This window comes from Nerophis lumbriciformis, linkage group LG29 (assembly GCF_033978685.3).
Source record: "Nerophis lumbriciformis linkage group LG29, RoL_Nlum_v2.1, whole genome shotgun sequence".
Lineage (NCBI taxonomy): Eukaryota > Metazoa > Chordata > Actinopteri > Syngnathiformes > Syngnathidae > Nerophis > Nerophis lumbriciformis.
The window spans coordinates 8,832,426-8,855,039 of record NC_084576.2 but is presented as its reverse complement, the minus strand read 5'-3'; the positions used below and the strand labels follow the sequence as shown (position 1 = coordinate 8,855,039).

General features: G+C 40.3%; 2 long non-coding RNA genes across 2 annotated transcripts; one reads left to right on the top strand and one right to left on the bottom strand.

The window, feature by feature from the left end:
- Positions 1 to 12,187: 12,187 nt before the first annotated feature.
- On the bottom strand, positions 12,188 to 12,827 carry LOC133571895 (uncharacterized). The gene is made up of 3 exons (XR_009810467.1): positions 12,772 to 12,827; positions 12,306 to 12,407; positions 12,188 to 12,227 (listed from the first exon to the last, which is right to left on the bottom strand). It is a non-coding gene; the product is annotated as an uncharacterized lncRNA (long non-coding RNA).
- Positions 12,828 to 12,964: 137 nt separating this feature from the next.
- LOC133571870 (uncharacterized) lies at positions 12,965 to 21,507 on the top strand. The gene is made up of 6 exons (XR_009810464.2): positions 12,965 to 13,248; positions 14,711 to 14,806; positions 15,171 to 15,404; positions 17,627 to 17,775; positions 17,897 to 18,205; positions 20,413 to 21,507. It is a non-coding gene; the product is annotated as an uncharacterized lncRNA (long non-coding RNA).
- Positions 21,508 to 22,614: the final 1,107 nt, after the last annotated feature.

Genomic DNA, 22,614 nt, shown 5'->3' with positions numbered 1-22,614 from the left:
AGGAAACCACAGCGAGACCATCAGTCTTTGGGTTCTGGAGACCCCCGTCACCCCGCTGGTACTGGGTAGATCTTGGCTCCGTCAACATGACCCCCATGTCTCTTGGTCTTCTGGCAGGATCTTGGCATGGAGCACACCCTGCCACACTAACTGTCTCAGGGCTGCCTCCCCTACGGTCCACGTATTGCTACCCCCCAGATGGATCTGTCCCGTGTACCTGCCTGCTACCATGACCTAGCGGAGGTTTTCAACGAGGAGCAAGCACAGGGTGTGCTATTGAGCTACTCCCGGAGGCTAATCTGTCACTCCCCGAGAAAGAGGCCATGAAGACATACATCACGTAGGGTCTAGCTTCGGGAATCGTCACTCCATCCAAGTCTCCACTGGCAGCTGGACTCTTCTTTGTCTCCAAGAAGGACGGTTCACTCAGGCCTTGCATCGACTACCGTCATCTTAACAACATTACTATTAAGAACAAGTACCGCCTGCCTCTTCTCAACTCATCCTTTGAACCATTGGCACCAGCCACCATCTTCTCTAAATGTGATGTCCGGAACGGCTATCATCTTGTGAAGATTAAAGAGGGGGACTAGTGGAAGACGGCGTTCAACACCCACCGTGGGCACTTCGAGAGTCATGCCCTTTCGACTCACAAAGGCCCCGGCTGTTTTTCAGGCCCTTGTCAATGACATTCTGCGTGATATACTTGATAAATTTGTCGTCGTTTACCTTGATGACATTCTGATTTTTTCCCCAGAGTTTGGCTGAACACCAGGAACATGTTAGACTCGTACTCCAGAGACTTCTGGAGAACCGGCTATTTGTCAAGGCCGAGAAGTGCAACTTTCACACCTCTTAAGTGGAATTCCTCGGTTTTGTAGTCGAGAAGGGACACATCCGAGCCGACCCCAAGAAAGTGGATGCTGTGGTGGATTGGCCTCAGCCATCTTCTAAAACGGAGTTGCGGAGGTTTCTCGGCTTCACTGGATTTTACCGATGCTTCATCCAGGGCTTCAGCCGGATTGCCGCACCACTCCATACCCTCACCTCTCCTAAAGGTTTTTTTGTCTGGTCTCATACTGCTAACAAGGCTTTCGAAGAGCTGAAGAAGAGATTCATCTCCGCCCCGGTACTCGTCCACCCTGACTTGGATGTTGCCTTTCTCGTGGAGGTGGACGCTTCCGACTCTGGGATTGGTGCTGTACTTTGTCAACGCTCTAGGATTGACAATCTCATTCACCCAGTTGCAATTTTTTCCAGACGCCTATCCCTGGCAGAGCGGAACTTCGACGCTGGGAACAGAGAACTGTTGGCGGTCCACAAAGCTCTTGCCGAATGGAGACACTGGTTGGAGGGGGCTCGTCACCAGTTCCAGATCCTGACGGACCACAGCAATCTCCTCCACATCCGCTCTGCCAGGAGGCTGAATAATCGACAGGCAAGATGGCAACAATTCTTCTCCCGCTTCGACTCCTTGCTGTCTTTCAGACCCGAAGCCAAGAATGTTAAGGCAGACGCTCAACAGAGGACAGGTTTTGGGTACCAGCCTCCTATCTTGCCGATCCCTCACTTCTAGAGGATTTCTACCGCGCCAATCCTGATGCTCCCCGGCGCTCGTTGGGTGCCTCGCCTAAGGGGGGGGGGGGGTACTGTCACCGTGCGGATTTGAACCTGTGTCTCTCATAATTCTGAGTGTCACAATTCTTCCTCTGGCTGCTCGCTCGGACACGCCCACGCAGCGACAAGGCTGCAGGCAATCACTTAACAGCAAACCTGGGCTTGACGAGAGGGAGTGGCATAAAGAGACAGCGAAGCCAGGAGACCTTCGCCAGAACGTAGCCAATCTCACCTGAGTAAGCATCACGTCTGGCACCTCTCCCTCATTCTTTGCTCGCCTTCTTTGTGCTCTTCCTCGTTCCTGTCTTGATGTCCTTTGTGTCTTCCACAGTGTCTTCCGTGATCGTGTCTTGCCTCACGACCTCCTCCCGGACGGTTGCTTGCCTTCCCCGATCCTTGACCACTGTTTGCACCCTGACATCGTTGCCTCTCTCCAGCCCCCGACTGCTTGCCTTCCTGCTGACTACGCCTTTGTCTCCCCCTTTGGATTCAACGAAAGATACATCCAACATGCACCAACAACACCCTCTGGTAAATTCTACATTGTTAATTCCACACATAGTCTGCATTCACTCACAAGTGGTAGCATACACATCCCACACATTCATCAAGGTTTTAAATAAACCTTCAAAAACGCAGTTCTGCCTTGGTGTCGCCTCCTTCCCTTTGCCTAGTACACAACACCTCCCCTTAGAAGCAGCTTCAGCTATGTAATCAGGGAATGCCCAAATAAATGGGGAGGCGCTGGAAGTTTTTCCTTAGAGCGTGGGGGGACACTGTACGAGGGTGCAGGTCCACACGCTCTTCTCATGAGCAAAATTTAATTCTGTCTCTGTTTGATTCCTTGCTTCTTGTCCTGTTTAATAGACAGTTCGGTGTTTGAACCTGACACATGATATTCTTTATAAGGCATGTGTAAGCATTTCAAAACTATTATTCCACTGTTATAGTTATGCCATCGTTTATGGAGGCTTTATTATATGATGATTACTTTGTTTTTTTATCTCTTAAATACAAATGTTAGTAGCAATCAGTTTTGCAAAGTCACTAGATAATCCACATGACGTCCCACAAAGACAGAAATCTTCATGGTCTTACTTGTAAATATATAATGTGGAATAGCATAATATCTTCCTCTGTTTTGCAATACTTCCAATTAAATATTCCAAAATGTTCTCTCTGACTTGCATCGAAGGCGGACGCTTTCCCTTCCCTCTCCCTTATCTCTACTGCTTGGTCCTTTGTTTTGTCTTGTCTTAACTTTCTTGGAGCCTCTTTTTGCACTGCTCTCCAAAATCTAAACAATGAAATTGATCAACGAAACTTTTCGACAAGAAGCTCTGATTTTTGGGAACCTTCCTGTCCTGAACGGTTGTTGCTAGACACATACCATACCATACCAACTTTATTTATAAAGCCCTTTAAAAACAACCACAGTTGAAGAATAAAGGGCTGTACACCACAAAGAAATAGAGGCAAAGCACATGATGGACTCTTAGGAGAAATGGTGCACCGCATGCCTGGCAACCCTTTCAGTCAAGGACATTGACTAAGGACTATACCTCAACTCAACTCAACTCAACTTTATTTATAAAGCACATACCTACCTATTCGGAATAATGGTAATGGGACATCTACTGATTGGAGCAGTGGTGGACCGTCAGGGCCAGCAAGGCCTTCTCTGCTGGCCTATGATAAATCATGATCATTATTTAATAAAAGTTCATTTGATTTTTAATTGACTTTCCATAAATATATTAAAGTATTCATCATATTCTCTTCATGTCATATTAGGCTCCTGTGTTGCTCTTTTAAGTTAGAGCTTTTATCCAATCAGAATTCAGTTAACTTGTTGCCAGCGCTGTAGGAAATCTGCCAGAGGCGTTTTGACCCAACATTAGCGGCGGCTGTGCAGTTTAACGAACGGAGGACATTCAGTTAACAGACAGTTGCGATAGCCGATCAGATCACAAGTTGTTGACAGTAGCCTTACGTTGATCGTGACTGTGATTGGATTCTCACTTGTCACTCCCAGATATCCAATCGCAAGTTGTGATTTACGAAAGCAGAAAGTAGCACCGGAGCCACTTTGTTTTTAACCAACAAAGTAGCAGAGCAAAACATTGATTAGGTGGCAGATAAAACGGTTTGCTTGCCACTTCCACTCAAATCAAACAAACTACGAGCGGTATTGTGAGTTCAAATATATTTTTTCACATTCAATGTTTTTTACAATTATTTTTGTTTTGACAGTCTGATGCGGGTTTATTGATTTTTAAATGCGCCAAAAAACAACCCTTTTTGTACAGTAGTGACAAACTGAGTTGATTCAATGCGCAGTCGTGCGCAAGTGTGTTTCTGTATAGTATTTTACAAGCCGTGGTCATGTGGCGACATAAATGATGGTATTTTGAGAGGCATTTATTGAAGTCGGACTAAGTAAGATATCACTGAAGGCTTAGATGGGAAACCCACGGCCCGCCACTGGATTGGAGTAAGTGCTGCTATGGTGTATCGACAAATTGGAAGATGCTTGTTCAAGATACCCAAAAGCTGCCACAAATGGTTAAAGGATGGGAAAAGCTGTCGGCACTCAGACTTTTGTGATTTTGGACTAAATCACAAACTGGATAACATCTTGGAGACAACGTCTGCTCTGTATGGCGAAGTATGATGAATTGAGGAAGAGAAATAGACGATTGGAGTAAAAAGTTTTTTGTTTTTTTTTGGCTCGCTAAACAAACATTCTTGTCTGGATTTTTTCCCCTGGCTGGTGCGACCTGGCAAGGTTGTTCCTTCGAGATGTTCCCAAAAGGAAAGTGCAGCGAAGACTCTATAAACTCTTTCCCTGTCTCTTATGGACACATGTCTGTGTTATCGCGATAACACTCTGCAGTCTGCAGATCCACACACACGCAAACTACAACCATTGAAAATACACGCCACCAACACACATACCACACCCTCCATATTCCATGCCTTCGTCACTTCACCTCAAGTGGTATCACAGACAACAGAGCGGCAAAGGATCCTTCGAGGTGCCCGCATCTGGGAAAGTAAAGAAGATGTTGTTTTTTATAGAATATAGTTGTGGAGAGGGGTGTGGTTCACGCACTCCCTGCGGGCGGGGTGTGTGCAGGGGCCGGCCATGAAGCAGCAGACAGGTGAGTGGATAGCTCAGCTGGAACGAGTTATCTAATCACCTGTTCCTTTATTAGCAGCGTCGGAGACCATGAGGGGAGGCGAGCTGGAAAACACAGAAGCGACGCCGCCTGAGTGAGAGGGTTCTGAAAAACCAAAGAGACCATTGTAAACGCTGCCTCCGAGTGTTGTGCCATTTCCTGTGGTCCCAGAAGAACCCGAGTAAAGAGACATCTTCATAGTGGCGCCCAACAGAAACGGACCACAGAAAGGATGTCGGCACCAACCCCTCTGGAGGCGCTGGGCCAAGTTCTGACTGAGGTGTCAACGGCGAGCCGGCAGCAGACCCGAGTGCTGCAAGTATTAATGGACAGAGCAGAGGCAGCGGGAGGGTTGTCCTCCATGAAGCGCATGGTGGAGGGGGAGGACCCACAGACACTCCTGGACGTCTTCGAGGCCACAGGGACGTCGTGCAAGTGGCCAGAGGAGGAATGGGGCGCAAAGCTGCTGCCGCTCCTGGTGGGGGAGGCGCAGCGGGCAGCGTTGAGTCTCATGCAATACGCCAACCTACGCCACGCCATCCTGGAACGGGTCGGCAGCAGCCCAGAAGATCACCGCCGGAAGTTCCGTGCCATGAAGCTGGGGCCAGAGGACCGGCCCTTCGTATTGGCACATCGGCTGAGGGATGCAGCAACCCGGTGGCTCCAACCCAATGGGCTGGACCCGAAGATGCTGGAAGCCATCGTATTGGAGCAGTTCATTGATGTCATCCCGGCGAGGACCTCCGCATGGGCGTGGTACCACAATCCACCTGATGTGAAAACAGCGGTGAAACTGGCGAAGTAGCACCTGGCGGTTCAGCGGGAGGCAACCGCAAAGACAGCCGAAAAGCCCACCCCAGCACACCGTCGACGGCTCGCCCCGTTATGGGGGGCGGGGGACGGGACATCCCTGGAGCAGCGACCGAACACGGCCGAACCACCTGGAGCCAACAAGCAGGTTCTCCACGTGGACATCCAACAAAACAACGCACACACACACACACCCAGACATACACAACAAGGGGTTATAATGTTTTATCTACCTGTGCATTTCAGGGTACCGGCGCTGCGGAGAGGGGGCTTCCCTCGGACAGCCAGGGCACATGCGCCGGGAGTGCTCCATGATGGAGGTGGGGCAGGTGATGCAGGTTGTCGGGCCTCCAGCACCCGCCCCAGATCTGGGGGAGACATACTGTGTCCCGGTAAGGGTACAAGGGGGTACATACCGGGCGATGGTGGATTCGGGCTGAAAACAGTCCATGATCCACCAAAACCAGGTTTGACCCGGGGCAACACGGGTGAAAATTAGGTGTATTCATGGGGATGTGCACGAGTACCCAATTGTGCCAGTGAAAATTGTATATAAGGAACAAAAGCATAAAGTCAAGGTTGCCGTAAGCGCGCAATTTACGCACCCCGTAATTCTAGGGACGAATTGGCCGGGATTTAACCATTTGGTGATACAATGTGTGGGGGTGCGTTCACGGACAGTAGGCGAGGGGAGTGTCCGCACAGTTCTCAGCGGCGACATGGCTTAAACCGGTACTGCCGAGCGGGAACCGGTGGGGGCTTCCTACTGAGGATTTATCTCCTCGAACAGTCCCGTGATGAAACCTTGCGAGAGGCCTGGGACCAGGTGGATTATATTGACGGTCAGCTGGTGCGCCTGGGGAAAGCGCGGGTATTCCCCCATTTTTCAATTATTCAAGATAGATTGTATATATATATGGGCCGTGACACTCAAACCGGGTAGGAACACACCCAGTTGTTGGTGCCAAAACGCCGCCGGGAAATGGTTTTCCAGTCGGCGCATTTTAATCCCATGTCTGGCCACTTAGAGTATGATAAGACACTTAATCGGGTCATGGTCCGATTCTATTGGCCAGGCCTCCGGGCAGACGTGTGCCATTGGTGCGCTGCCTGCCCGGACTGCCAGCTGGTGAACCCAGCGGCCACCCCAAAGGCGCCCTTGCGCCCATTACCGCTCATGGAGGTCCCGTTCGAGAGAATTGGGGATACCGCTTTGTGTTAGTCCTGGTGGATTACGCAACGTGTTATCCCGAAGCAGTGCCCTTGCGCTCTATCTCTGCCAAGAGTGTTGCGCAAGCGCTGTTTCAGGTCATCTCCCAAGTTGGAATCCCGAAAGAGATTCTGACTGACCAAGGCACGTCCTTTATGTCCCGAACTTTACGGGTTATTGGGAATTAAGGCCATCCGCACCAGCGTATCAGATGGGCTGGGGTAGAGATTAAATAAAACGCTGAAAACCATGATCCGTAAATTTATGCACGAGGACAAACAGAATTGGGATAAATGGTTGGACCCCCTAATGCAGGGGTGCTCACACTTTTTCTGCAGGCGAGCTACTTTTCAATTGATCAAGTCGTGGGGATCTACCTCATTCATATATATAATTTATATTTACTTATTTATGAAATATATGTTTTTGTTAATAAGTTAAAGGTGTTTAATGATAATACAAGCATGTTTAACACATATAGTTAATATTGTTAATAAATTAAAGGTGTTTAATGATAATGCAATCATGTTTAACACATAGTTAATATTGTTGATAAATTAAAGGTGTTTAATGATAATACAAGAATGTTTAATACATATAGTTAATATTGTTAATAAATTAAAGGTGTTTAATGATAATACAAGTATATTTAATACATATAGTTAATATTGTTAACAAGTTAAAGGTGTTTAAAGATAATGCAAGCATGTTTAATACATATAGTTAATATTGTTAACAAGTTAAAGGTGTTTAATGATAATACAAGCATGTTTAATACATATAGTTAATATTATTAATAAGTTAAAGGTGTTTAAAGATAAAACAAGCATGTTTAACACATATAGTTAATATTGTTAACAAGTTAAAGGTGTTTAATGATAATACAAGCATGTTTAACACATATAGTTAATATTGTTAATAAGTTAAAGGTGTTTAAAGATAATACAAGCATGTTTAACACATATAGTTAATATTGTTAACAAGTTAAGGTGTTTAAAGATAATACAGGCATGTTTAACACATATAGATTCCTTTCTTTCATGAAGACAAGAATATAAGTTGGTGTATTACCTGATTCTGATGACTTGCATTGATTGGAATCAGACAGTGGTGCTAAAAACGTCCGCATTTTCGAATGGAGGAGAAAAAAGTCCTACTTTCTGTCCAATACTACATGAAAGTGGTTGGTTGTTGGCATCTTATTTGTCCAGCTTCCGTACTCCTTTGTATACACTTTACAAGAAATACATTGTCGGCAAACTCCGTAGCTTGCTAGCTTGTGCACGCTAGCTTTCTGAGACTCGTTTTGTTAGCGCAACTGTGCAACTGTGCAGTCCCATAGCAAAGCAAAATTGAAGATGAGATCTCATGTATGTCTTATATACATCTCCTAGACATAAAAGAGCACGAATCGAGACCAAAGTAGTTTTCTCATTCTTCTTAGATGTATCTCGTGAGAAATAAGGCTCACAGTGAGCACTGTGAGAGATCTCAAAGTTGTCTAACAGTTATCTCTTTTCCCGATTTCAACTAAGAGCAAAATGAGAGATGAATGAGCTGGTCTCCAATATGTCTCAATTATGTCTCAGTGAGAGATATACATGGTTTTGTTTCTCACTACTCACTGTTTGAGTTCTCAGATGTCTCTTTTCTATTTTGGCAAAAAGAAAATTGATGAGCATTGGTTTCAATATGTCTCAATGATGTCTCAGTGAGAGATATACTTGGTTTTGTCTCTCACTGCTCACCATTTGAGTTGTCAGATATGCCTCTTTTCTATCTTAGGAAAAATAAATTAAAAATACATTTTAATTGGCACAATTTAATTATACCTCAATCACGCTCCAGTTTATCTCATGCCAATATTTGGAGTAAATAATTAATTCAGGCAATATGGATATATGGTCTGTAATCTATATGGTTTAATGCATAATGTTCTACTTAATTTGTTGATTTCTTATACACACGCCATGTGCAGTAACTCAGTGACTACAATTGTGAGATTTAAAACTGAACCCAAACAATACTGTTATGATCACAAGACACTTTTTAAGACCTTTTAACATTAGTGAACTTTCTCGAGCAGTGATTCTCAAACTCTTTTCACAAAGTACCACTTCAGAAAACCTTTGGCTCTCCAACCACCATGATAAGGACTAATATTAAAATACAGTAGCGTAGTAGGCCTAAATATTCATTAAAAAAGACAGTGGTTTTATTTAACAAGTACATTTTAATATATTGGCCACTGAAATATTACAGACAATGCAAAAACTTAATCAACATTGATACTCCATATACAGTACATATTTACAGACTTTTACAGCATCCACGGCAACATCTCATCGGTGTGTATTTTCAGAGCATTTATAACAATGATCAAATATTTGATTTGTGACTTCTTAGGCCAGTTGAGTTCTTAATTAGTTAAAACTTTTCAAGTGTGTTTGGGAAATGAACTGCAAACACAATGCCAGGCACAGATGTGAAGTCAAGGAAAACAACTTTACCCAATATGTCATCCAATCATACTACTGTACTGGCAGAGGTTTCCAATAGGGGAATAACATGACTTCATGTACCATTTGTTACACTATCTTGCAGCAAAGAAAACCCTGCATGTTTGAATTCACGAAGGAGGGCCCATTTGGCACATGATTGTGCTATGATAAAGAAGAAATCAATCTGTCCATACTTTGTTTGTCCGTCATTTGAAAAAAAAACTGTAAAATTGTTTCTACTATTACCTTTACCATAGTGTTTTGATGTGAGATAATTTCTCTTAACTTGTGCCCTGTGAAAGATGCTTACTGTTCCAGAATTGATGCAGTGACCAGCATGTATTTGCAATGCAGAGAGGTGAACTGTGTCCAATAGAAGTTCACTAGGTGCTCCATATAGTTTAATCCTAGACAAATATTTGTTTTCCTGACAGAAACTATCATCTTTAGTCATATGTCTGTAAAATTCAGCTATGACATTCCCTGGTTTAATAGTTTGTGAAATAACAGGAATAGACTGCACAAGTTTGACTACATTTACCATCTGCATAGGTATATTTTGAGTACCATGTATGAGCCTTAACAAATATCAATTTTTGTCTTCATCGGTGTTCCAAGTGAGATGTTTTTAGGGTCACTAAGAGGACCACCCCTATCGACAAGCTGTTTGTAAACTTCTGCATCATATATATCTTCAATGTTGTTAGCATCTGCCTTCTTTCTGCTTAATCTGAAGTTAAGCTTCTCCTGAAAACCTGGCTTGAGGAACAATGACCTTATGTGAGCCTTAATTGGAACCTCTATAAAGGATGAAGATCTTTCTTCTGACACACTGGTCCCACAAGACAGACATTTTATTTGTTTACTTTCTAATTGCCCAAAACAATTACTGCAGTATTTATGTAATAAAATAGGCGATGATGCAGAGCAGGATAAAAGAAAGTTTTTGAACTTCTGCACACTGTTTAAGCAGTCTGCATTCAGACTATCGGGACAAAGCAACTTGAACATTTTCAGCAAATCGCTTATAGGGCCTTATCAGTGACTTTATGACAGTTTTCATAAGCCCTGATGATCAGAAGGCACTCTGCCACGGTTACTGATGCATTGTCATATAATGGTTTGTCTGTTGTGTCCTTGATATTTGACTCTTCTGCACACTCCTCACTCAAACTATCTTCAAATCCTTCATTAAACATATGTCCGTCATTGTACATCCAATCCCCCATATCAGGGAGAGATTCCTCAAATGATTGAGATGGATCATACTCAGCATCGACATGTAGTTCAGTTGTTAGGCCATCAGGAGGATCTATGAGGGCTGATCTGGAAAATGGTTTTCCATTGTCTTTGATAGAGTCAAAAGTAGAAATATTTTCATGTGCTGAAATTAAAATAGAATAAAAATCATTAAAGGTTTTTTTATAACATTTTGTCACAAGGCAAAACGTATAACATCTCAGCATATCGCTCACATTCTTACACTCAAAAGTTTGGCATATTTTAGCAGGATATGCTTTGTGACAAAATTCACAGCAAAACATTAGTTAGACACAGAAGACGGTGGGTGTACCTGGCGGGTAGGGAGAGGTTTGATGTTCCAGAGTGGTACATCCTGCATGGACACCTGGTGGTTGGATGTGTTCCATATGAAGAGCAGTGTTTTGGGCTACTTCTGTTCCCCTGCTGCTACCTCCTGACACAAAGAAGAGGAACCAAAAAACTCTAAAAATTAAAATAATTAAAAGAAAAGAAGAAAATTGCAAAACAAGAAGCAAGTTGACATAAATTGAACACATTATACAAATCTAGCTAATGGAATACATTTACTTTTTTCCCACATCTTGATCGCATTGTAGTTCATGTTTACGTATCTTCTGTGTTTGTGGTAACACATAATCCCCAGTATTAAATGTAACTCATCACAATACAACACGCGCTATAAAAAGAAAGTGTGGAACTTCAGTGATAAACAATGCCAATGATTAGTAAATACACAGCAGCAAACCAAACCTATGAGAAAGGATCTTGACGAGGGATGCAACATTATTGTAAATATTGCGTTATTTTGGTTTCAAAATTCTCACAATAATGCCGTGATGTGTGACGCTATCAAACGAGAACTCCCGTCAGTGTGTTTTTTTCCGACAATATTAAGTGGGCTGATCTGAGAAGTAAACTCGATCTCCCATGATAACCCGCGCAGTGTGGGACAACAAAGTTCAAACAGGGGACATTATATAGGGGCGAAAAAGAGGAACTGTGCAGGAGTGACGGGAACGTTTGTACTTCGTAGCTCGGAGGAATTGTTGCTGTGAAATATTTCTGTGCCTATAACTGCTGTGTTAGATTAAACTAAAATATGTGTGTTACTTGAAATTCTGGATGATTTTGCACCATTCCTTTGCACTTAAAATACCTGTTTATAATAATAAATAGGACTACAACATATGAACATTATGTTTGTATTCAATTACAGTAAGTGTGTTTATCCTAAACATTCCTGCCACTTCATTTAACACACGTTGACATGTTTGTAACAATATCTTACCGTGGCTTTAACACTGTGACGATATAATACCATGACATTTTGATATTGTTACATCCCTAATCATGACTTGATGTTACCTACCAGCCTTAACTTGAAGATGAAAGGTTCAAAGAAGATTAATTACACATGCTGAGATAACTCATATTTCAAGTTTCATTCTTCATATATGTGCTACTGTAATCAGGGTAAAAGAAAGCAATATTTCCATGCTTGTTCCTGACAAACTGTGGACAGCTTTTTATCCATCTATCTGGTCTGTAAATCTCAATCAGAACTAATTCACATAAACAAAGAACACGCATATACATATAACTTACTTAGACATTACTCATCAGTCTCCACATTCACATTGGTGGCTGCAGGAAGAAAAATAAAGTATCACATATTATATCTGCTGCCAGTTTAATGCACCACCACTATGCCAGTCTACTCACCAATTGTACAGTCCTTCTTGATCGTTTATTTGAGTCGACTTCTTTACCGGTTCTTCTCCATCGTTTTGCAGGTTTTCGTTTTGTCATTTTGACACTCCAATACTATGTGAATACAGACAAATGTTGCTGGAATACACAGTGGAACTTCTTGTAAATGTAAAACTCTATATTATGTTGAAGCAGTGTATGTTCAGTAATTTATATTGTTCCACTTCCAATGTTCTCTGTACATTTATGTCTATCATTGTTATTTCACTAAGGGATGTATAAAGTGTATCTTATCACTTGCGATGCCTCGGTGGAGGTAAGTATCATAGCTTCGAGCAAGGTGGTTGCGCCGTTGAATGCGGCATTTATAGCTCTATTTTCGTAACACAGTGACGTTACATTAGTTTGATGAATAATAACTCGTGTGTGTTAAAGTAATTTAAATACCAAAACAAAAACAATAAATGGTATTACTTACTTTCAGTAGTTATTCCTTCGATGCTGAAGTGTTTCCTCCAATCGATACAAGTCACATTCGCCCACTAAATGCGCATGTGTGTTTTCCAGGAAGAGCAAATATGATTGGACAGATTCATGGGGCGCCGTGCCAAATCTCGCGAGAATGTCGATGAGACAGATCCACATCTCAAAATTTAGATAAAGTTGATTTTCTCCTTATATGTCCATCTGAAAATAGCCATTTTTGGCTATGTGTAACTTTCAAAGGAAGGCAATTCAGAAAATTCACGCCTTCTATCAGACAGCGGCGGACATGACGCGTTGTTTGCCATCAACGTCAGAAGAAGAAGAAGCGGGAAAACAGTAGGTGGCGTAACATTTTAACGTTGTGTGCGCCGACCTCGAACGAAAACGAGGAAGAAGAAGAAAGAGAAGAAGAAGCGGGAACGTTTTTGGAAACGACAACCGTAACGCTTGTGACAGAAGACTTGGAGAGGTAAGTATCCTAATATTTTTTAGTTGGTTAACCATGTAATGTTGTGAAGTGAAAATATTTAACTGTTGTGACAACGAGTGGTCCTTTGAGAGGTTGTGGTAACGCTAATGGCGTCTGCCCAGCAAGTAATGTTAGTATACATAATGACCTTCACAATTAGATTATACAGTGCATATTAATTTGGGGGTTTGACTTTAAACATTTTTATAATACTGTTGTAGGTAAAGTAACCATCGACAAAGAAGGTCCGTGCTGCATTTTATTGGTATGGCTGGCTAGTTGTAATAAATAAGAGATGACATCCAAAAGTGTTCAATGATTAACAAATGTGCCCCGCCATTTTGAAAGCAGCAGTACATTTGCTTACTAGCTGGCAGTGGCCAGTATGTATTGTATCACGCTATTGATCATATAAACTGCATATATATTGGAAAATAAAGTAGCTATGTGTGTAAAATTTGAAACATTCATTCATTTAAATGAAACTAGCATTATCAGACAGGTCTTGTTAAGACTAGTTAGACTTAGACTTCCTTTTTTATTGTCATTCAAATTTGAACTTTACAGTACAAATAGGAACGAAATTGTGTTACATAAGCTAATGGTAGTGCGGGATAAAAAAGCAATAAGGTGCATATATAAATAAATAAATAGGTTACTGTACAGATAAATATATTGCACTTTTTCACATGCGTCCACGTTTATGGATGTATGTTATATTGTCTTTTTTATTCCAGCGAGTTAATCCATTTTGGGGGGAGTTGAGGGGGTAATTTCATTATGATGCGTTCAAGAGCCTTACGGCCTGAGGGAAGAAGCTGTTACAGAACCTGGAGGTTCTGCTTCGGAGGCTGCGGAACCTCTTAAGAGTTACGTAATATAAGAATAATTTTCCTGTGATACATGTTTTAAAAGTTATGATTGTCTTAACCTGGTCAAAATGCACTAATTTATGGTCAACCTCTTCAATACAAAGTCATTGGGGCTCAATATTTTATTCATGACCTTTTTTGTTAAAAATGCCATAACTTTATTAATATGTACCCTATTATAAAAAGGTGCCATCAAGCCCCCCGCACCCCAAAATAGATAAGAATTAAACTGTCCGAGTTGAGTTTTTTTTTTACTATAGCCAGAACGATCATAAACAATCATTTTGTTTACTTGTTTTTGACAGAAGTTAAATATGATTTACCCAAAAAGTTAACATCCATATGAAGTGACCCCATATATGTAAATACTTTCCATTTATATTATAGTTCCATCCATCTATCTATTTTCTACTGCTTTTCCCTTCCGTGTCGTGGGGGGTGCTGGAGCCTATCCCAACTGCGGAAGGCGGGGTACACCCTGGACAAGTCAACACAGATCGACAGACTACATTCACACACTCGCGTCAATTTAGTGTTGCCAATCAACCTATCCCCAGTTTGTGATACAAAATTTATTTTTTCATTAACAGGATTGACAAAAAGAAAATGACAACATAAGAGGTTAAGAGTTCCCACAAAGAAAATGAAGGACCTGCACAATTCTCCTCCCCCAAATGAGCAATCTGGTAAGTCTCTGTATGTGTGGCAAAGCGGACTACGGTTAAGCCAAATTGCCGTGTTACATGTAGCTAACAAACTGGAAAAAGGACTTTATTAGTTTGTTTAGTATTTAAAGAACAGCTGAGAATGCCACCTTGGGAAAGTCGCCCCAAGAAGGTTAGTAATAGTACCCTAATTGTAATGAGGCCACACACCTCTAAGACAGCGATGGGCAAGCTCACCCTACTGCATATGCTTTAAAATGCATATAGGGATGGGGAGAGGGAATAATCATAACATTGTTATCCAAATGAGGTGACAAATACCAGTCCAAATTTTTATACTCAAATAAAAAATGTTAAACACTTTCTCTTTTGCACTCTCTTTCAGGGTGTTTGGCCTTCGTCAGATGGGAGGACGGTTATACCGGCAAAATCTTTACTGGAGCAGACATTTTGTCAAGAGATGAAGCTCCTGTGCAGATCTTAGATCTTAGAACAGGAGATTCTGTTTTAGCAAAGTGGTCAGATGGTACATTTTATAGGGCAACTGTTGAATATATTTCAGGAAAAGTGACGGGGGACTTGTAACAGGCAGCAACACTGTTGGACCACCACCCTATGGGTAAGATTGACATTTATTACCTCATGCCTATGGGGCTACAAGTTCAAAACTTTTCATCTTTATAAAATCAAATTTGGTGAATTTCCAAACCAAAAAAACAGCATTAACTGAAATATTATTTTATCTGCCATCAAATAATTGTTTCAGTAAATAGCATGTGAATGACAAATACAAATATTTAATGTATTTCATTGCCAAAACCCCAACATCTGTATCCACTTTGATTTCAGGATTAAAAGTTCTGAACTTGTGGACCCTGAAAACAATTATTTGCCATCATTTTATTACTTTTTAATCATGGTCAAAATGTTCATAGAGTGTAAATATCCACTCTACAATCTCATGTGTCAAAACTAGGGAGTAAAAAAATTAACATTTCATGTCATGGTTACAATTGTTATCACAGTATTGATAAATGTGCTCAAGAAGTACTTGAACACACACTGAAATCTTATAAACAAGTTTTATTGAGGAAAAAAAATAGTTACACAATATATACTTTCTTAACAGAAGAAATCTACGTTTTTAAACATTCAGTTTCACGTCAAAATATAAATTCCGCATTTTTAAAAATTAAATATAAATTAAAATATATAAAAATATAAATAAAAGTAGTGTAAGGATGGGGGTTGAAGGATGAGTGTCAAAAAACAGAGCTAACTTTGCTTTCTTATCAGCAATCGAGCATTAACTAAACACCCGTGGGTTCTCAGAGCAACACACAACACCAGAAATGTGTCCCGTGAAAACCTGTCCGATCCAGAGCTTTCAACAATAACAAAAGTTCCATGGATGAATTAAGTAAACAATATCAAAAAATAGGATCCAAACAAAATTTATGGAACGCTCGCCTCGGCCGCAGGTACTTGCTGTTGCTCTTGCCTAAACGCCGCACTGAATTTCAGGACAGGGAAACCAAAACAAGCTTGCTAGTTAGCATAATTAGCATCATCGAGCTAGCTTACTTGTTGTTGATACTGTTACGTGATTGGCTGTTGGCGTATCCCTTCCATTGCTCAGTAAATACTGTTAACTGATTGTCTGTTATAGCATGTCCCTCCCATTGCTCAGTGACACTTCCTGTTTTCTGTTTCCTGGGTTCCCAAAGCGCGAGTGACCTCATGCAGCGAATCTTGCTTGCTCAAATATTTTATCGAACGCATTTAATATTTATATCATTATGTGTCTATTGCGATATATATTTATTGTTTTATTGGCCCAGGGCTATGTAGTATTGATTCTTTAAAAAATATTTTTGGGGCTTGCGTGGGAGCACTACGTGCAGATAGAAATGTTCCTCTTTTTTGTAAATTTTCCTCTTTTGTCAAAGGGTGCTCGCTCACATGCCTGTACTTCCTGTGTGAAAGAAAGTAGTTAAGGCGGAAATCTCAATATGCCATAGTTTAAAAACATTTTTTAATCCAAATATAAGTACTGGTTTGACAGTTTATACTTAATTGTACATTTCATAAATAATCCTGAGATATATAAAGTAATAACTTTTTGGTGATAGTCAATGTTATGTATAACTTAATATTGTAAAATCTGTCATAATCTGTTGGTATTGTTGACTAAGTGAGTTGTCTATTTCCTTGCAGTCAAGAAGATTTCATCTTCAGTATTGGTCCAGTTCCTTTGTCTTTGATTTGAAATGTTTTTGTTTAGGAGTACTGTACAGAATGATTGTAGATATGGTCAATTTTGGTCATGGTACATTTATTTTCAATATTGGTACCGTCCATCATAGAGTGAGGAGAACAAATCATTTATACACTGCTGATTTTGTAGTTTGAGGTCTGTTACTTTTATTATTATTATTATTATTATTATTATTATTATTATTATTAATATTATTATTATTATCATTATAGGTACACTTCAATTGTAAGTGATAGAATCCAAAACAAAAATCCATAAAATCACATTGTATGAATTTTTTAAAAAGTAATTAATGTGCATCTTTTTGCATGATATCCATATTTGATACTTCAAATATACTCCCAAAAGAGGTTTCTTGGTGATCAATTCCATGGGAAAAAAAAATGCAAATTACCTGAAAACATACAATGTGATTTTTTGTTTTGTTTTATATTTTGCAGTCTATTAAATACTTGTTCTCCTCACTGTACATAGACTAAGGTCCACTTTGGCCGCTGGAGGTAAAAATGTGGGTCATTTCAGTAATTTTTTTGTAGTTCAGTATTTCTCATCTCTTTTGACAGGAGAGATGCAGGCAACCCATCTGTCGAGGACACTATCTCATATCGACCGCAGGCAGAAAAATCATGGACGCCATGTGATGGATGTTGGGAGGAGTTCGAAAAAATCCTGCGAGAAAAGCAACAAATCGAAGAAGTCCTCTTGAAAATAGGCAAGTAATTAATGCTAATTTATTCATGATGTAATTATTTTGTTTACGTAAATTTGTGATTTGGCCTTGAACACATTATTTTCTCATTCGGGTATTGTTTGTGCTATTTTTTCCCTTTCAGATCCGGACCAAGTCAGAGTACTCCAAACTCTCTGCGACCTCGTTAGTGACAAATACAGCGACGGCTCTCTTCAACAATCGGGCCAGCAGGAGCTCTTTCCTGAGAGCGGCGTATTCATGTCCTCGTTCCACCTTGCTGCCATGAGTCATGCTTCAAAGCCCAATTGCATGCGTTTATTCCACGCACTTTTTGACCACTTTTTTACAGTTGAGGAGAGTCAAAATGCTGTCGCTTTTGGTCGCCCTGGAAACAAACCTGCAGGAACAGGAAAGCGCATCCTTGACCGGAAAAAAGTTGAAGAAATCCTAAGTAAGTTTTCCCAAACTGAGGGTGTTTTCAGGCCAAAATTGTGTAACAATAATTAAATAGAAGTTCAATACGAGAAAGTTTGATCCCTTATCGATTATAGCACACGAGAAGCATAACTGAATGTTACATAATTACAGTTTGTGATTGGTCAAAAAACTAGCATTGTGATAAACAATATAGTGTTATGTCCATCAACTTGAAGTGTGGTTGTGTGTATTAATGTACTGTATGTGCAGGGTTTCCACAAGGCATGAAGTCATTACATGGATTTTGTGTAAATTAAGGCCTTAAATGGCAATAAAAAGCATTAAAAGCGTTGTCCAGAGGCATTTAAAAAATGTAATACAATTGTAGGACATGGCCGATAGTCAATATGTCAAACGGGAAAAAAAAAATTAAAATTAACTTAAGAAACTCGAAATTGCTACATCTGTCTGTGTGTGTGTCAAAACTGCATACAAGAGGTATTGTAAGGTGGGAACGCGACAAAAGCACTGCCTCAATGTAACAGGGTCCATTATGTCTTGTAAATAATGTATTTTATAATGCTTTATTATTGTTATAATTACACAAAATGTGTAAGTTACATGTAAATACCTGAATATTGTTTGATGTTTTGTCAATGTGGAACCATTGTCTCGTTGTCCCTCCTACTGCAATAATTACGGTGACACCTGTCTTTATATATGCGTTGGACACGCCTTCCAACTTCCCTTTTGTCCACCATAACGGGAGAGGTAGGCGTCCATGCGACGACAGATAATGTCATGTTAAGAACTTCTGTTCATTTTCTTGTTCTGTATTGTATTTTGTGTAGGGACTCGACGACGTCAAAAACTTATTGACAACAATTGTGTTCTGTTTTATCAGGTATGTTTATTTCACTGTTGTACGCCCTTTTGTCCACCATAACGGGAGAGGGACTCGACGACGTCAAAAACTTATTGACAACAATTGTGTTCTGTATTATCAGTAAAGTGCAGCTGAGCAATCCATGGTGTCGGTCGTTTTTCACAAAAGCCACACAACGCAGAGAGGAAAAGACCACCGGTTACATCAATACGGCACAATGAAACTGCTCTGGGGGCCTAAACTTTTCCATTCTTTGGTCACAGTAGGCGTGTAGGATAATGGGGAAGCTGAGCTTTTTTCATACACGACTCGTTTATTTCAATCACCTCCACTTCAACACATATGAGCTAACTTGGCTAACATTAGCAACTGTCGTGACGCAGGCGCCTCAAGTTATGGCTTAGGATGGACAAACAAGGCAATTTTCACAGCAGACCACAACTCTTTTATTCTCTGACGTTCCCACAATAAATTAATACGAGTTCTTTCAGCTGCTGGATACTTGATACATAACTTGCTATTTACTGTAAACATTATAAACAACAGAGAGGGTGTAAAATACAATATATTCAATATCGGCAAATTAATATAATTGACATAGCTTTTTTTTTAATGCATTTTTCCAAATACCGTTCTGTATTTTTCTAAAATGTTTAAATCGATCATCCATGTCCAAACACATGCATAATTTGCAATCCTAGTATGATGTTCATTTATTATTCTATAAAACCTTTTAACTATTTTAAAACAAATTGTAATTGTAAAATGGTATCCTCCAGTTTGTGGCTATTTTAAGACATATTTTCAGAGAATATATATATATTTACAGCATGTTTTAAACAGACACAACTAAAAAAAATGGCTTATGGGTATATTATATTGATCATCTGATGCAGAATTGGATGTTTGTTTAGAGGGCTTAAGTGCAGTTCTCCTTTAAATGTTTTGATGGACGGAACCTTTTAATTGGCCATTCTACGGCCATGCACACAGTCAAAACACTATATGCTACTCCAGAAAAATAAATAAATAAAAATACATTCTCCAATTAAACAGTTTTGTAAGCCAATTCTAATACACGAGAGAGTAACAGTTAATCTAAACTTTTCAACTAATTAACTTGTCTAATGCTTACAACTGTGTGTGTATACAGATAATTGTAGGCTTTTGACTATATATAATATATGCAGTCGCACATGGGCATTACATTTTTTTAAGTACCAAAAAAATGGCGTTAAAAAGCATTAAATTAGATTTGCATTATTATTATTATTGCATTGCATAGATTTGATACCTGTAGAAACTCGGATGTGGCAAAATTACGAATGCCTGATTATTATGTTCTTGCCTTACAGCGTATGTCCTGAGATGCGGTACCCTTCCTGATTGGGACAATATTGAGGAGGCCAAGCTCAAGCAAGCTTTGGTAAACAAATGTCGGGCAAGAGCAGGTTTTAAGTAGGCCCTTGTACCTGCCAAGTTCATTCTGGGGTAGGATGTTTTCTTTGTAAACATGTTGATATTTTGGTCTGGGGTTGCGCAGTATATATTGTATAAAAATGCCCTATGATGTAGCTTTTAGTACCACGTTATACTGTGACAATGCATATTGAGCTGTGCTGTGTCTCGCAAATTTGGCACTGATGCAACCTCACTAACAAGCTAGCGGCTAATATCCCTTCACAGTACAAAGCTGTTTCCAAATAAAAAACGGAAATGACGCAGTATGTTACTGCTTACATAATCAGGTATATTAGTAGCTTTTGTAACCAATTTCAAAATGTTTTAATGATCATTTATGTACCAAATGTTATATTGTTATCGCAGGAGGCTGTTCTATTGTTTACAACAGTGTTTCTTAATCATAGGGCTGGGGCCCACTGTTTGGCTGCGGATACCCCTTGGGGGCCGCCAATAAATATCTGTTTCTTAGCTGTTGTCCGTCCATATGGGCCGCAATGGTACTCAGTTGTAATACACTTTAGTGTAAGATGACTAATTCAGTGTTTGTATTTGAGTGGGCCCCAGACCCCTCTGTAGTGGAAAAGTTGGTCGGGCCCTGAGGTAAAAAATGTTAAGTATCCTTGGTGTTCAATGTGTGATTATTTTTTATATGTAGACCAGTTCCAAACACCACGGTTACAATTTTATAAATGTATTTCAGTTTTTCCTTGGAATATTTCCAAAATGGAAATTTAGTCATTTACTCACCCTATTACTGAGATTAAGTCAGGTGTTTTTTTTTAACTACGGTACATGGTTTGCTCAACAAGGAGTTAAAAAAAACTACCGGTACACCGGACCCTTTCACAACAACAAAGTGAGTACTTAAGGTTAAATTCATTTAGTTTTGTATTTGTTTTATTTTTTTGTATATTGTTTTCTATGTTGTTTTAATTATTGTGAATGTCAATATGTACATTATGTATGTACTAATTAACTACATTTAAATTGTTGTATTTAATCTATTTTTATATCTTATATTTTGTATTTGTGTGTAGCCAAATAAAGTGATACACGGCTCAATATTTGAGTTTTTTTTTCGTGTTATTTCTAATTAAGTCAGATAACGAATATTTAAATTGCACTCTCAATTTGTTCTCATTATTCTCAAATTTGAGATATGATGGCTTTGTTAAGACATTTAAGAGAAATAATCAAGACATGAAAGAGACATACATAAGATCTCTTTTAGTGCTCATTCATCTCATTTCTTTCTCTTTAATTCTCCTTCAAAATAAATGAGACATAATTGAGATCAGTGGCATACATATATGAGCTCTCCTCAGTGTATCCCACTTCTCAAATATTGCTCAAATGGTTGTCTCAACTCAACCTCCTTTGTCTCAGTGATGTCTTGTCTCTTTTTAGCTTATTTATTGCTCCTAAGGGTCCCTTAGGAGCAATAAAAGAGAAACAATTGATCACAGAATTAGACAGATATGAGAAGCTCAAAATGTTCTCAAGATACGAGATTAAGCAACAGATGAGCAAGCACATTTTTGCTATGGGGTCGGTCTTTGGAGTTTTGACGACAGGTACGGCGCCAGAGTCTGTTGAAATAAAGTGTTTCTCACCTTCCAGTCGGTAATTTTAATGAGCTGGCAGCAGCCAGCGTCATCTCAGAAGACCCTCGGGTGCCGTGAATGTCAATCAAGTGACGAAAGTGACGTCATAGTGAAGATTTATGATCGCTCATTTTTAGGACTATTTTTTTAATGCCTGGCTGGTGATCGACTGACACACCCTCCGAGATCGACCGGTAGCTCGCGATCGACGTAATGAGCACCCCTGCCCTAATGTTTGCGATGCGGGAGGTACCCCAGGCCTCCGTTGGTTTTGCACCGTTTGAGTTATTGTACGGCCGGAGGCCTCACAGAGTGCTGGACGTCATTAAGGAAAGCTGGGAGGAGGGTCCGAGCTCCAGCAAAAATGAAATTCAGTACGTCATGGACATGCGAGCAAAACTCCACATGGTGGGGCACTTGTCACGCGAGAATTTGCTCCGTGCCCAAGAGCTTCAGCAGCGTACATATAACAAGGGGACCCAACTACGC